Below are 17,771 nucleotides of genomic sequence, written 5' to 3' on the forward strand. Positions count from 1 at the left end.
CATACTGCTAATTCTGATGCTATTGAAGTAAACCCTAGATTTATAGTGTTTAATTTTTAATTAATTTAATGAGTCGATCAATTTGCACTTCTGAAGCCCATTTCTTCCCCCCCACACAGCCCACAGCAGCATGGAAACGTCACGTTTAGCCTGTCAGCTATTCATAAGGGTGACGGATGGCAGAGCTGAATTGGAAGGGCCAACACTGAGGGTATGGGACAGTGCTTTTTCCCCATGAGAGTCATGGTAAGCTTGGGTTTTAAACTAGCTGGAAAATATAAACCTCATCTCCCAACAGAGTGTTAAAGACCACCCCCCCCCCCCCCCTTACTATTTAAAAGAATTTAAACTTTCATGAATTTTTAATAAAACTTTTTTTTTTCTTAAAAGCTTTCTTAAAATTATTATTGGTAGAGCACCCAAATCTGCACTATCTGCTCTGAGATCACCAACACCTAATGCAGAGCACTGAGCAGCTCGTAGAAATTAGGCCTCCCTAGCATGCAAAACACACTTTAAAGAGGGGATGTTAACTCTGAAGCCTACCATCACAACAACTAAGTTTTCCTGGCTGATCCAAGCACACAAATACAGTGCTCATGCTCACTAGGAATTAGTCTCTGCATTTTCTGTATCTTCTCACCACAGCACCAGGAGGTGGTGCCTGGGTGCAACTCAGCAGCAGTGTGGCCGTGCTGATGGCGAGACAGCACAGGAGAAAAGGGAGCCAGGCCTGGAGGGAAAGCTTTGCAAGCCTATCAGAGAATCATGAAGGTTGGGAAAGACCTCCAAGATCATCTGGTCCGACCACCCCGCTACCACCATGTCACTGTCAGAGCAGCTGACATGAGCCCTGTGTTAACCTGTCAGAGGCCCCAAACAGTTGGGAGCCATTGTTTCCCTTTGCTGCAGACACAAAACCTGTGCCCAGTAAGCAGTCAGCAGCACGCCTCATTTTTGGGAGGCTCCCAAGGGCTGGGCACGGGGAAAGCTCTGGATGCACGCTGCGGTTTGTGCATTGTCCCACGGGTACTTCAGCAGGGTTATTTGTGCAATGAAAACGTGTTTTCTTTTTCCCCATCGTGTTTTTATCCCTAGACACAGTTTATTCCTCAGCAGTCTCATATCCCACATAGGATTTCGGGATCTGGATAAAAGGTTTTGTAGTGGGATGAGTTAAACCTGCCGAAGCATGTGGCAGTCATTCAGTGTGCCTCCCTCCCCGTCACTGCATGAGCTTTAATTAATACCCAAGAAAAAGAAAGCACTTGGAGGAATAATAAGGGCAACCGATGCAAATGAGCCACTTGTGCAGTCCTCCCCATGGCTTTTCTCTCCTTCTCCCCACAGAGCCCTAGCAGGACGTGCTCTGCAATTAGTATTTTGTGGAAATGGTAGCGAGATGGTTGCAGCTGATGGTAGCTTCTTGATGCGGCGTGCAAGGTCTGGGGGTCCGCAGAGATTTCACGTTCATGCAGATGAATGCAAACAACTTCACAACGTGCTGTGGTGTTGCTGCGCTTCTTCTTTCCCTACAAAGCAGGGACCACAAAATCCTGTGCAAAGCCAGCCTCCCACCCTGCCCTCTCCAACAGAACAGCCCCTGGCCCACGGGGCTCTGACCAGGGGGAACATCCATCATTTGTTTTGCAGTTCTGTTTTCACATGTTTCTGCAAATAGCACGTGCAGTCATTTAGGAGAGATGAGCTGTTAAAGCGCCTGTGCCTGTGCATGTATCCACCTGCCTTTTTTTTTTTTTTTTAGCTTGGGATGATGCCAAAGTGAGTTTGGGGCCCTTCCTGAGGCAGCCCAGAGCTCTCCCTGGCTGCTTAATTCTCAGTGTGCTCCTGAGATATCTCTGCGTGGTCTGTGCCTTTTGGGGTTGAGGAAGGTGGACGGGGAAAGGAGAGCCATGCGACTCACTGCTCCTGATCAGACATTGGGAAGAGGAGGATGTGAATCTCTGCCTTGCTTTAGTGTGGACCTCCTGCGACCCAGGTTTGTGCAGACGGACCGTGACGAGCTCCTCGAGTCCCTTCTAACTCTTGTAGGGGCAAGACATATGGGATCTATGTAAAAAGAAAAATGCTAACAACTTGACGTGCATGAAATCTGGAGACGTGAAAAGGGGGAGGGAGCTTTTGCAAACAGATCCCGGTGGGCACAGTCACGGCACGCAGCTGGCTGGAGTCGGTTTGGCTTGTGAGTGCCTCTGCTCCGCTCACAGGACTGCAGGCGCTTGCAGGTGTGACTTCAGCAACTGGTTTGAAAATCTTGCCAAACATTACCTCAGATTTCAAAGGAAGAATGCTGAGGTTTACTGTGCAGGCTGTACCTGGAGCCTAGTTTTTACCCCTTGTGTACAAGTGTACAGTGGGAACTGCCTGAAGTTGAATTTCTGCTCATCTTTGGGCAAATAAATTCAAAATCTGGCTTTTCTCCTGTTACCAATTGTTTTGCTTCTCTCATTGTAAAGCTGCTTTGAATGAAAACAATTCTCTAGTGAGACAAAGCAAATGGTTACATGAGATTTTGTCAAGATAGTTTCCATTCTTACTGAAGTCTTGTGGTTTTCCTGCATCAAGGAGGATTTTGTTAGCATGACATTTCTGTGGTGCTGGGCGTCTCCCACCGCAGACGTGGCTGTCCCTTCAGAGGACCAGTTCACATCGCTGTCCTTCTCCAGCTGAGACTTCATCTCACCAAACACCCAGCAGGTTGTCTCTGCAGCCTGTTGAGTACCTGAGATTTTTTTTCCCAGTGAGATAACTGTTGAATGCAGAGTGGTGAATGAAAGGGCTCTGTTCTGCTGTCTTTAGGCAGCCCTACTATTTAATGTCCATTTCATTTATGATTTTTATTATATTTACTATTTATTATTATTTACAGTGCAGTGTGTGTTTGCTTTCTTCTCATCCTTTTACTTTCTGTAGGCTAGGAGCATGGCAAGACCCGGTCTGTCTCAGTTGCATTTGCCCTCTACCTTTTTCTTCACCTCTTTACCCTCACTTACCTCTTTCCTCTACTGCATCAGGGATGCAAGCCTTCGAGCAGGGCAGGAGAGCAAGCCTGCTGGAGGGAAGGGTGCTAGCACTCTGCTTCCTTCACCAGATGAGCCTTACAGGATACAGCAGAGATGCATCAAGGAGTATCACACTTATGATCCCTCAGGGGCCTCTGGGGTAAAAAAGGCAGAGAAGCCATCCACAAGCCGCACCCACAGATCTCACTCGTCATTAAAATCAATTGTGGTGTTCTCATAATGTCACCCTTTCTTCACTTTTACAATGTCCATCCTAGTGACTTTTGGGCAATTCCTACCAAACCTGCAGAGAGGTACCAATCACTCTCAGTGACTCCATGTTTCGATGAGCTTTAGGAAAGGGGACAGCTAGGCAAAAAGTAGGTTTCAGACAGGGAAAGGCAGCAGCTTGAGGACAGTCACTCTTAGACAGCAAAGGAGGGAGACCATGGCCCAGCTGCAGAAAACCTTCCAGGAGGAGTTCATGTTTATCAGAGCTAAGGGGACAACCCCTCAGTCTCTGTTCTCTAATGAGCCGTAAAAAAATCACTCACCTGCAAGATAAGAATCCAAACCCAGGCTGTCTTATGTTCAGTGCTTTGCGTGGGCTTGTTTTCCTATTCATCTTTCAGACACAGCCCTTCTGCACCAAAACTTCTGCTTGCCAGACACGTCAGTGCTGTGAGGAGCACCCTTGGCAGAAATTCAGCCTCCGAGCACACCCAATATTCACAGGGTTTGCAGGGTGCAGGGACTTAGAGAAGTTGTGTCCTGCCAGGGCAGCGAATGTCTGATAAACAGGCAGAAGGAGAATAACAAACTTCTATTCCAAGAAACACGTGGCCCTAAGCATCTCTAGGGATGCACATTCGGTAGCTGATTGGAAACAAGTTTATTTCATCTCTACTCTCATAGCAAGCCCTGATGTTGATGATTATTTTTTCTAAGCAGTTGGAAAAAAAAATAATAAAATATGCCTTCAGCAAGATAGAACAGGTCCTCATTCCTCCCTTCCCACATGCAGAAGTGTAATGATGTAGTTATTATATACATATAGTACATATATTATAAATATATATGTATGAATGTGTAACTCATCTGTTTGTGATGAGTGCTAGGGGGATCTGACCACCAGATGCCACTCGTGCTCCACAGGGAATACAGAGCAACTGTGTGGCTAAGCATAGTTTGTAGGAGAAGCCAGAACAGCCAGACATCACTCGTTTTGTCCGTATCTGGACTGGACTGAACAGTCACCCTTCGGTTCTGGCCATGGTACTCAAGCCTAAGGTTTCTGCTCCGTAACCCATCTGGTCTGGCTCATCTGCACACCGTTTGGTGTGTAAGAAAGTGACTATCCTAGGGAGCGGGGTCCTCAGTTCATTTGTGAGTGAAAGCAGCACCTTCTGGAGCCAGAGCCACCACAGGCGCTCTGGGGCCCTGAGCACGCTTTGGTTTTCATGGAAAAAAGCAGGATTTCCTCCCCGCTTGTCACCACGAGAGCTGCCCTTACCAGTGGCCCCAGGGGAAGATTTGTGCCAAGGTGCCATAATCACCCTCATTTTTCAGGGGGAAAGGAGTGGAAAGGCACAATTTGCACCTCAGCCCATGTTTTTCCAGTCTTGGCTGATGCTTGGGTGCAGTGGTGTTTGAGAAGCAAAGATCTTCTGGACCTGGTAGGTTCAGAGGGCTTTGGGGCACCATGTGGGCTTCTGATGTGACCCTACATCACATCAACAAACTCAAATTTTCCTCCAATTCTGCTGGCCCTTGCTGCCCTTCCTTTAACCCCAGATGACTCAGTAGACTTGGTTTTTAAGACAGGCTGCAACATCTTGCTTGAGGTGTCTGATCAGACCCCTTTCTGTTCGAGTTCCCCGTGGGCTTAACAAGCCTGACATTGCCAGTGTCTACGTCAGCTGGGGACCCTTCTGGTTTATCCTCCATGCTCTTTCCTTTTTGTTTTCCCAGATCATGAATAAAGATGTTAGATGTAGAATTGCAAACCCCAGAGCCACTGATATTTCGCAAACAATTCCATTATGTGGTTTTGTTATGGTCCCTTACTGGGTTTTCTCAGGGACACCAATCATGGAACAGCAGGGCTCAGCTTCCTGCAACCCTCTTAAATCAATCCCATGGCATCGCAGAAGCCTTATTTTAATATCTTCTGTTCTAATTGCGTAATTGTTTGCTTGAAGAAGTCTTCCTGATGTCTTTAGCAGCAATCAGGTTTTTCAACAGATCACCATTTTAAAACACAGGAGCTAAAAATAACACTACACCTATGGTGTTGTTTCCTCCCAGCTGGAGAAAAGCAGATCAGCGGTCTCCAGAACCAAGCTGAATCTTCTCTTACATGCACATCAAGCTGAGCCTGTGCTCCCGTTAGGACAGAGTGGTGTGTATCTTAATCTCAAATTGGTATTTCCTAGGAAAAAAAGAAGTAGTTTCAAGAAGTCCAAGTCCCTGGCGTTGGGCTCTGCTTCACAGCTGATGTGAGGGATGCATGCCAGTGCAAGGGAGAAGCAAATAAGTTGTGGCCTTGCAAAAAATGTCCAACTGCAGCTGTATGAGGATGAAAAGTTTCTGCCATTGCTACAGTAGCTGTCTGTGGAGGGTTTGGAAGCAGCTGTTACTTGCACACCTGTGCCAGTGACAAAGACCATCCTGGCTCTGGCAATTTTGCTTAGCTGGAATGTTTCACGCATCAGTGACCACTTTTGATTTGTACCTAGAGGGTCAAAAACCTTCCACAGGCCAGTCTACTGGCATGTTGCAGTACCTGCAGATTTGTCTGCTCCTGCAGATGGCCCTGGTTTGCAGAACAAGTTCTTCCTGCAGAAGATGGTACCTGCTTGGCAGGTGCCATCGGTGTGGTGCAAGAAGGGCAGCAATGGAAATAACTGCTCATGCCCCTGTCTCAAAGTTAGGGAAAATGCAATGTGCCATCACTGGAAAGATACAGGCGGGGTGCACTTTATAGCTCTGATTGCATTAAGCAAACTGAGTTTTCAGAAGTACCTTTTCTGTCCGGGCAAAAATCCAGCTTGGATCACGTCATAGGGAAAAAATTGTGACTGTAGCTCCAGAAAGGACCAATGGGCGCTTTCTGAAAAACAACAGCAACAACAAAAACCCAAACCAAACCAACAAACAAACACACACACTCACACAAAGCAACAACAACAAAAATAAGCCCCGATGCATGTAGGTGACTCGCTGCACGTCCAACGTTGCCTTGGTCTGCCTGCTTGAATGTCTTTCCTAAAGCAGAGCATCCTCTCACTCTGTTCTGAATGAACTACAGTCATTATTCTTAGCTCTCTCGAGGGCTGCACGCGCTCCTAGAGCTAATTTAAATGAGCCATCCCTACTAATTAAGGCATCCTAATTCGTGGAAAAATACTGAGCCTTTATCAGGCGCTCCCTGGCTGGAATACAGACTAAGATACCGGAGCCGAGCAGGAGACCTGTTCTCTCTTATGCTTTAAATAGCTTGCTAATGTGAAAATGTGGTTATAACCAAATTCTCCTGAGGAAGAAATTAAAGCCCAAATCTGGACTGTGTCTCCATTTCCACTCAAACCCCATGCCACGCAAAGTGGCGTTACTGTCACTTTTGCTCCTGTGGTGTTTGCAGGACAGTGCCCCAGAGGACAAGAAATGTTCCCCCTTGTGAACACTTTGCTGTGCAAACACTGTTGAAGATTAATAATCTCTTGACCATTAAATCAACGTAATAGATAATTTATTCCATTCTTCTTGAAGGCACCGTGAGTTTCTTTGTGCCTTAATCAGATCAGATTCCTCTCTTCTCATTTCCCTTCATTTTTCTCTCCTGTCCTGGTTTTTGCTAGGACTGGAAAATTATCTGATAGCCAGCTGGTGCCCCCCTATTCCTCAGTGAATTTCTGTGAATTCAACAAACGAGCAAAACAGAACAAAACAAAACCAAAACCCATCAACTGGTGAGGGATGTTAATGTAAAGATCAGAAAGCTCTATGTAGACACAGAGTAGGCTTCATCAAAATGTTAAGAAAAATGAACCCAGTGAAAAAAGAAATCAAGTTGAGGATATTTTAATCCAAGAGAGCTGGGTGTGATATGCTGCTGGCTGGCTTGGGTATTGGCCATTATTTGAGGTGTCTTGGCATACGCTTCTGACTCTGGTCATTTTTCCATTTTTAAGGGAATACACGTAAAGGAGGAAGGAGGCCCTCAGATAACACCACCACAATGCATGGACTCTACAAGTCATTCACTCTTACATCTTATATCACAAGGTCAAGCCCTTGCCTTGGGAGGACTCCCTGGCAGGGGATGACAAGAGATTTTCCTCTGAATCCCAGTAAATATGGGACGGCCATTGCTAGCAGCAGGCCAAGGGATTTTGTGGGTAGCTATGAATGTGTTTTGCTCTAACTGCAAGACATTGCTCAAGAATCAGGAAAACATCAGGAGGCTTTCGCCTAAACTCTGTTCTGGCTCAGTGCTGGTTCTGCAATGGTGTGGCCTGGCCACGTGTGATAAGAGTCTAATGAAACCAAGTGAAAGTCTAACACATGAGTAGTCATTGTAACTAACTTGTGAGCCAGTGAGGAAAGAACAAATGACCACAAAAACCCAAAGTGTTTGAGAGCACAGAAAATAGTTATTAGTGGACACAAAACTGAACAGGAACAGACAACCCGTCCCAGCCCAAAACAAAACAAGTAGACACATCTCATAGCGATATATCTAGCTATGTGAAGAATATATATATATAAATATATTTATGTGTATGTATGTCTATATGTGTATGAGATGTACATGAGCTGTTCTCTCACAATTGTTCCAAGATCAGAGGTTGCCTGAAGGTCAAAGGGAATGTGGAGAATTAAAGGCAATAAAGCAATGAACTCCATCAGCTCTTCCACCCCAAACTGTGCAGCACTGGCACAGAAACACACAGAGGTGTTGAGAGTTGTCTTGTCTGAAGACCAAGCCAAAGAGACCCCAACAAAGAGACCCTATCAATCTGGGTGAAGGAGAGAGGATGGATCAGATTATGATGATAAAACCAGACTTTTAAACATAAGGCCAATCCATTCTCCTTCAGTCCTTGGTACAAGTAATCTTCTCTGGATGAACTATTAGGAGCTCCTTTGACTATGCTGGATTATTTAAAATCTGTTCAATTTTGCAGAAAATTCCCTGGAATTAATATTTTAAGCACTCCTGCGGTGAGCAAAACAAAATTCAGCAGAGGTCATTTCTGCCCTGTTTGGTATTGATTTCTGCCCAACGAAGAAGCATTTTAACTGGGTTACAAAGTGTTCTTCCCCAGGATGCTTAAAATAGGACCGAGGAACCATTACGATATAAACTAATCAGCTGGACATCAAATTCAGAGATGATCCTGAAATTGCTTAAACATTGATTCTTTGTTATCTTTTCCCGTGGAGCCACATAGCTCTCAATTCTCTTATCATTGAGCTGGTGCCAGAAGCAGGAAATTTCAGAGAGCTCCAGCAATATAGGGAACTAAGGTGATTTATTTATTTATTTATTTATTTATTTATTTTTTCTACAGAAGATTTTGGTCTTCTCAGGACTTTAACAGTAAGTGTATGTGATCAGAGAAATGGTAGCTTTTGTACATTTTTACTGCTTCCCAGTGGAATGATGTTATTGCTCATGATTACAAAGCCGGCCAGGTGGGAGGAAATTGGTGTTGCAAGTACAGCATGATAGTCCTCTCAATATTGTAAAAAATAAAATACATCGAATTAAAAGACCTCAGACTGTTGACCTACCCCCTGAAAGTCCCATTGAACCTGTCTTTGTGAAAAAGAGGGCAAAGCTGGGACCTTTCTTCCCTCTTTTAAGTTCATCACTATTTGTTTTGTGCATTTAAGAGTCTAGGACAAAAGGAATAATCCACAGCGTGTGCAGTGTGGGCTTTAGCCAAAGCCAATAGAAATCAATTGGAAAATGTCGAACCATTCCAATTTCTGCAAGCTCCCTGTTGTCTTTGAGGACTGATTTAATGTCATCCAGTGCTGAAATAAGCTGAAATAGAATGTTTTGGAATGAAAATTTTGATCAAAAACATCTGTTCCTGTGCCAAATTTTCATTTTCTAGCAGCAGATTGATTTTTAAAAACTCATTTAGGTGGTGAGGTTTTTAAAAGTCTCTGCAGTGAGCAGATTCCTGGTCAATAACCAAAATTTCACATTATGGAGAGTCCCAGTGTGTTATTTATGTCACAAGTGCTGTGAAGAATACATGAGACTTCTCTTTTATGTCTCATTTTCAGCCTTAGAAGGAGAGAAGGCTTCTTGAAGGAATTGTAACTATCAGTAAATAAAAATAATAGGAATTCATTGCACGAGCCGTGCATCAGTTGAAATCATTAGCTTCAATGTACGGAAAAATTCTGCAAAGAATGAGTATTTTAATTTTGTCTGAGAAGTTTAATTTCTTAAAATGTATGACTGCGCAATTCAATTAAAGCCAGTGGAGTTGAGCTAATAGAGAATTTGACCTCAGAAGAATAAATCTCTCTCGTGTTCTTTTAGCAGAGTTTCAACAGATTGGTCTGTTAGTGGGGCTGTCAGTTCCTAGAAGCCAACTGCATTTGCTCTGGGAAAGAGTGAAGGAAAAATTCTCAATGCCTGTACCCGAAGCTCTTCTTAAATATACTTTTCTTTCATGCCTGGATTTTCTATTTCTTTGTGGGGTAAATGTATAGAGTATCTGAATTATCGGGAAAGAGTATCTAAAATATCAGGAAAAGGTTCTGCTCCAAGAAGATGGTCGGGCACTGGGACAGGCTCCCCAGGGCAGTGGTCATGGCACCGAGCCTGCTGGAGCTCAAGAAGCATTTGGACAATGCTCTCAGACACATGGTCTGATTTTGGGATGGTCCTTAGGGGACCCAGGATTTGGACTTGATGATCCTTGGGGGTTCCTTCCAGCTCGGATATCCTGTGACTTTATTAATTAGGCAAAATTTCCTTTCTGATCTATTGCAGTTTGTAAAGTGTGTTGGGATGACTCCAGGTAAGAGGGATGAGATGGGCATTGCTTGGAGGAAGAGGGAAAATAGGCAAAATAACTGAGTGCAAACAGTTTGCTGTATATTTTTTGTAGTGTTTATGTTAGAAATAGCAGGTTCCTAATGAAAGCCACTTCTCCTATTACCACGTTTCCTTGCCCTTGGCAGCAGCACAGAGGTCAGACATTCACACACAGCTATTCTTTGGTGACCTCTCTGATGTGCGGAGCACAAACACACTGTTCTTTGCCCCGGGCATGCTGTACTTCTATTTCCACTTGTTTCTTCAATAAACCTACTTAATCTGTCAGCTATAGAAAACCGCCACTGGCCTCACTTCTGCACACTGGCTCAATATATCTCACTGAGGAGCCTGGCAGTTCAGGAGAGCAATTGGAGTGCTCCCTTAATTTCCAGTTTATACCTTTGGCAATTAGTGGCAGGAGAGTGGACAGCCCCTGGGGGCAGACACGGAAGCAGTATGTATAACGTATGCCAATTTTTGACCCTTTCCAGGTTACAGCAGCAAGCTCCTGTTTGATAGACCCCAGAATGGAATCAACCAGGTTTTGTTTCAATTTTGGACTTTCCTTACATTTTTTCTTACATATGTAGAGCTTAGGGATATGGTTTAGTGGGGACTGTTAGCGTTAGGTCAGAGGTTGGACTCGATGATCTTGAGGTCTCTTCCAACCTAGAAATTCTGTGATTGTGATTCTGTGATTGTGATTTTTTTTGCATGTATTTAGGATGAGGCAGCACTAACAGTTACTTCTCCTGCTGGATTTTTCCTGTATGCATGAATGGATGCAATTTCCCCATAGGGTCAGGTTGTTCAAAGAGTCTATGCAGTCCTACAAATTTATGTAAATTAACACAACAGTGAACATTATGTTTCTCAGAGTATATAGACAGGTCTTTAATTCTCATTACATCTTAAATTCTGGCTCCAAAAGCCCCTAATTCACGTGTTTTCTTATGTGTTTGATTCTTGTTGAAAAGACAGGTTCCTTCAGATGTTCCACAGAATGAGGGTTTATAATTACATATAAAGTATACATATATATAATATATATAATATAAACAATAAATATAAAATAAAAATACAAAATAAATACAAAATACAAATAAAATATAATAAATATAAATAAAAATACATGTATAGTATATATATTTATGTGTATGTATGCCTATATATCTATGAGATGTACATGAGCTATTCTCTCATGATAGTTCCAGGATCAGAGGTTGCCTGGAGGTCAAAGGGAATATGGAGAATTAAAGGCAATAAAGCAATGAACTCCATCAGCTCTTCCACCCCAAACTGTGCAGCACTGGCACAGACACACGGAGGTGTTGGGAGTTGTCTTGTCCCAAGACCAAGTCAAAGAGGCTCTGCCAAACAGACTCTGTCAATCTGGGTGAAGGAGAGAGGATGGAGCACCTCCTGATCAGATTATGATGATAAAACCGGAATTTTAAGTTTAATTTAATTCTCTTCTATGGAAAGTGCCAAGCATGCTGCACATGGGTTAGAGACTTGTTCGATGCTACACCACCTGCGGCTCCCAGCAGCTAGAGGGATACAAGATTATCTATACCATTCTCTCCTTTGGTGCTAGCTGTAATAAATCTCATTTTAAAGGATACCTCTTAGAGTCTGAGTACCTTTTTTACTGTTATCATAATGGGCCCACACCTCAGGGTGCAAAACATTCATTCTCTAGGATGAAAGGCTAGATGCCTGCACACTGTAATTGCCATCATTACCATTATGACTGCCTTAGGCTTTTCCACTCCTATTTGGGCTTACATGTGTAGACTTTGGAATTTGTAACACTAACATCAGAGCATTTCATGATCTCATTTCTCATCATTATTCTAAAACAATCTAATCCTAAGCAGTAGGTGAGCATAAATACACTCTAAAGCAACTACAGTTGTAACACTGGAGAAATATACCTGATTTTATAAAAGAATTAAGCACTGTCTCATGAAATTAAAAAGGACATATTGTTTGGGCAAGGTTTCTCTATGCAAGTCTGGACTTTACTGAGAGAGCCAAGCCGATTAAACCAGACCACTTCTAGCATCCAGGCTGCTGTGGAACTTTTATGAAATAGGCAGACACCTTGTGGGTTTGCCTGCTGCACACACTCAAAAAGCAATCAAATACATTCGGGGACAGAGAGATCCATGAGGCACTATTAGATCAGATATGACATCTGCCTCATGAAGTCTCTAAGGCCCGAGATGGCAGCAACTGAGAAGGTAGTTTTGAGGAAATAGCAGGGCATGGTAGCTCAGTCCCGATAGCCTTCTCATAAACATCTGCTCCTATTGATGCTCAGGGACAAGAGGCATCGACCTTCTGCCTGATCCAGTCCATCTGTTAGTTCCTCTGCATTAGTACTGGGGAAGGAGGGCTGAATTACTGAAGTGAAGAAAGAGAAGCAAACTGGAAAAGACAGCATCAAAGTATGCAGGTTCCTGAAATACAGTTTATTAATGCTGCTCAGCAGATAGAAGTCAAAATGAAACTGCCTGTCTGGCAGCCTCTAAAATTTGAAAATTTGCAGATACAGGTTTATGTAAAAAGCTTTAAATATACAGAACAATATGAAGCTAGTTTGTTCTTGGCAAATATAATAGCTTGCAAACCACAGATCAGTGATGTGTTTTTGTGTGGGTGATGGCTGTTTGCACTGAAGTGAAGTGACCCAAGGGAGGTCAACCTTTGTGTTCATAAACAAGGCATTTGGGCCAAGTTCACGTGCAGCTTCATTGAGCCCTGTTGCAGGTTTTTGGTGGTTAATGTCCTTTGTCACAGTTCTGTCCTGTACCCTGGGCAAATGAGGGCCCTGCTGTTGTTGGCACCTTGCCTCTTCCACTTCGGAGCTAATCTCTCCCTTGGGAACTCACAGGACAGACTGTGACTGGAGGGAAAGTGGAGGAAATGCCATGTCCATTGCCACAGACTGGCTGACTGGGGTTGAAACCCAGTGCGTTGAATTCCTGCCTATTATCCAGTGCTACCAAAGTTTGTAGACTGCTAACCATGGCTCCCATGAACCAGTGGCTCTTAGGACCTTTACTTTTTGGTCACTAGGTACTGAGCAGTCATCCAAAGACTGCCACACATGCTTTTTTAAGGAGATTTGCACCCTTCGTATTTTGTGCTCATACTGCTGATGTGGCCAAGCAAGTAACTGCAGTATTTCTGTCTGAGAGAGACGACACTCTTGGGCATGGCTGGTGCATATATCAGCTGCCTTTAATGTGCCTGGCTTTACTGTGCATGTACAATGAATCCTGTGGCTGGCACGGGCCTGTTGCTGACTGACATAATAGACCCAAGCTGCAGGCAGTATCTCTGTCACGTAGATTTTATATTGCCTTTGTCACTCATACTTATACCCAGGGCTGACTGAAGGCACAAGTCTACCCGACATAAACCAGAGGCACTGCCTTGAGTGCGGTCATAAATCCATCAGCCCGTGCTCAAATGGTGTGTGTGATACGGGTTTATGCAGGTCATCAACGTTCAGGGCACCAAAACAGAGACAGGCCCAAAGTGTGAGCATGTGGATATATTAAAAAAATAAACATACGATTCCACAAGACGCCAAACAAACCCATGTTGACTCAGACACTGCTATCACAGCACCTTCTGTGTTTAAAAAAAGAAACCTATCCATGACATAGTCCCTTTAATGGTGTAGGAGATACACCATGAGCTCAGCCCAGTCCTGTCGTTGCTTGTTTTCAAAAGGGCATATACGTATAGCTGGTGTTTGAAAGCTGGTAGCTTGCTGCTGCTTCATTTAGCATCTGTCCATGCCTTGCGTATGATGAAACATGCATGCAACTGGAAGAGCAAGAAAGGGGAAAAAAAAAAAAGAGCCGAACAAAGAGAAAAATCACAGATCTACCCAAGTTGAATGCGGTTTTCACAACTTCACAAATTAATCAGGTAGATTAATTACCACCACTGTCATGAACTGGAGAGGTGATAGCATGCTTGTGACTGCAAGGATTAATGAAGGTAATGAGAGGTACTGAAGATTGGAGGAACATCCTGATCAACACGAATCTCATGCCCTCTACCCAGGCCAGCTTTGTAACCCAGTGAGTAAGACGTTCCCTCCCCACTACTGGATAAGAAAAGGCTTCTCAATATCACAGAATCAAAACTGCGGTTTTATAAAGTCTCAGTATTTATTCAGCAGGTGAACAAACAAGCTACTAGTGCAGGCTGTTTTCAAGCAGGAACTACATCATGGTGAATCTGCAAATTACAAATGGTTGTTCTAATTAATCACTATTGCAGGGATCATTCCACTCTTCCGTATGCTGGTTGTTTTCTCCCACAGGCTTTTTTGCTCTGTACAACTAACTTTAATGGCTGTAATTGCATTTCTGAGCCTATGGGCAATCCCAAACACTTGCAGTTTAATGTTAGTGTATAGAAAGCAGCAAAAAGTACTTGTTCTATTGACTCGGAGTTAGCGAAGCAATGCAACAGTGAATAACAATGTTGGCAGGTGGACTTGGAGAGAATTATAATAGAAATTTTTTCATCTACAGATCTTGTACTCAGGGAGGTAACCTGACTGTGGAATTGCATTGGAAAAGTTCTTATCTAGGAATTTTAGGGTGACTCATATGATTTGATCCATTCCTGGAAGAACACAAAAAGGTGATAGAAATGCTACTACAGCTTCTTCATACTTTTTTTTGAAAACGTGGTGTGTGTGTGTGTGTGTGTGTGTGTGTGTGTGTGTGTGTGTGAATCTACTCACTTGAACAAGCATTTTGTCTGCAATTACTTCTGAACCAAGAAAAATGCAATATTATTGACTTATTGAGTTGGCAGCATCACTGAAATATTCCATGTTGATTGATTGATTGATTTAAGGCAATAAATTTTGAAGGATTAAGTCCCACTGCGTGGTTTCTGGAATGTATCCCCATTCACTGGAGATGGTGGATCTGAGCACAACAGTGAATTTCTTGTAAAAGCATCACCTTTCTTTATGAGATTTCTGTGGCCAGTTGTATGACAATGGCAATGTAATATATATGTCAAGTCATAACACGTGCTTGCAGGCATGGCTAAAAAAAATGTACAAGTTTCCTGCAAAGCTCTGTGAGCTTGGCTTGCAGCTTGAGAGCACAGAGCAAGAAGGATGGGAGCACTGTTACTCCTGGAGAGCTTCTCTCCTTCCAGCACCATGGTGAGACCATCCAACACCCTCTCCTGCAGCAGCAGCAGCTAGTTTGACTTTCTAAAACTAGGGCATAGGCAAAATAGACAGAAGGCTGTGTATTTCTGCTGTTCCAGCAATCCGCTGCCCTAATTATGTGATTATTTTGCCGCTGCCTACAACTTGTCCTGGCTCATAAGCATGTGATCAAGGCTGTCCCTGAGGGTTTTTAAGTGATTAAAGCAGCTCTTGATTCTTTGGACAAGAAATGCAAGGTATAAAGCTTTAAGTCTCAGGAAGGGAAATAAATAGATTAAATTTGGTTTAAATTCTTATCTGTTTTAAGACCTCACAAGAAGATGATGTGGACCAGAAAACTTTTATCACAGTCATGTGTATGAGACAACATTCAGAAATTGCATCTGAGACATTGTTAGCTTTAGGGCTGTGGTAAAGGAATAGAAACATAAAACAACAAGTAGATGTCTAAGGAATTTTGAAGAAGCCATCAGGGAAACTCTGAAGCAGAAAATGCACTGCACATATCCAAACATTCTTCAAAACAAAGAGGGACAAAATGAACTTTTCATGCTGTAGCTCTGAATTTGCTTTGTTGTTTTTTGTTTGGTTGGTTTGTTTTTGTCCATATTTATAGAAAACCATTGATGCTTTTAAAGCTGATGAAAAATTAGTTTTGTAACTGTGCACTAAAAGCAAAAAAACGCATCCTTGAACTCTGAGGAGAATCACATTCTTCTGACATTCTTCAATATGTAGATTACAGATGTGGTTGGTGACTTCTTTGCTTGAAACCCTAGGATCCTCACCCCATAAATTAGCCAGCTAACAAGGTATACAGCTCTATGTAGAGCGTTCATATCAGGCAATCAGAGAAAGTGCTTTTTGACTTGGAATAAAATGTTAAGCACGTGATTGCCTCAGAAACGTCCTTTAATTTTCTGTAGTTGTGTCATTGACCAGAACCCTGCTGCCCATAATGGTCTCAGATCCATAATTTGGCTCTGCCTGCAGTTCTCACAGTTGATCTTGAGAACATGAACAAAGCAGGTCTTTGGGCACAGCGGCCTAGTGAATGAAGGGTCTTTACAACACTGGTGAGTCTTCAGGAAGATTGACAGAAGGGATGAACTTGAGCTAAAGGACATCACACACTTTTGGTAATATCAACACAAAGCGTAAAAAAAGGCAGTGAAAATTTAGGAAGAATGGGAGAACCCCTCTGTTTATTGGACCTTGCAAAGCATGCACAGAATCTGGGGGTGGACCTTGTTCCTATGAAACGATGAGGTACCAGGCAAGAAGACAAACTCATCTTATTGCAACCACCAGTATTTTCATAACGTCCATTATTATATTGACATTTCTCTCCATTTCACCCTATCTCTCTCTCATCAGAGGATATTTTGAGGTCTCTTAATATTGCACCATCAAATGCTGTATGAGTGTTGGAACAGATGCAATTCTGTGGTCTCTTGAGGTGTATAATCATCCGTTCCCTCTGCTGCTGTGACTGTACAGGGAAATGAAGCAGTGTCTGCTGTGTATCCTGTGTAGATGTGATATGATAAATGTATTGCAAAAACGTGTCTGTAATGAACACTTTATTCATGTCCACAATATTTTAGATTCTGGAGATTTGCTTGATCATAGCAACTAGTATTCATCTGTGAATCTGACAATATCAGTCACTGTATTTTAAATCCACATATTTGTGCTCAATGGTACCAAAAGCAATAAACTTTTCTTCGGGGCTGTCAGCAATCCAGCTCATTTGTCATTTTTAAATGGACACCTGAGATAGATTCTGTCCAAGCAAAGCAAATCAATACAGTCAGTTACACTAAATGTATTAAAACAAGGATACTTGAAGGGGAAAAAAAAAAAAAAAGTTGTTGTAGCAAAGGAAATGATGGAGAGGTGTGCATGCTACAGGCGTGGTGAAAGGTGGGGAAATGGCAGCAAGTTTAAGCCGTGCCTTGGGAGTGAAGAAGGGATGGAGGATCAGATGAAGGGAGCTATAAAAGGAAGGGTAGGGCTAAGGAAGGAACTGAAGAAAAGCCAAAGAGGTAGGCTTAAGAAAGAAAAAGAAGACAAAGTAGTGGATCTAAGATGAGCCCTGAGTTGAATCAGAGGAACTGGTCAAGAAACCAGTGTCCTACCATGCCACAGATGCTGGGCTGGCCTGGAGGGGAATCTTGCTTCTAGACCATTTGATTTAGGACCAATGTTCTGGGCTCTAAAAGCAGCTGGGGGATTTTACAGCTCATATCACTTACACTGCTATCATGGCTTTAGCACAGCAATAAATGTCATGAGAAAAGCAGCTTGTGCAACAGCCCAGCTCTTGCAAATGGTGAAGAAAGAAAAAGAATCTCTCATACCTGTTTTTATGGAAGAAAATGAATGCTTTGGAAGGTCAAGTTTTACTTTCTTTGTGAGCATTACACTGTGGTCACTGGTGGAAGCAGGTTGTAGA

This window comes from Anas platyrhynchos, chromosome 2 (genome assembly GCF_047663525.1).
Source record: "Anas platyrhynchos isolate ZD024472 breed Pekin duck chromosome 2, IASCAAS_PekinDuck_T2T, whole genome shotgun sequence".
NCBI classification, from domain to species: domain Eukaryota; kingdom Metazoa; phylum Chordata; class Aves; order Anseriformes; family Anatidae; genus Anas; species Anas platyrhynchos.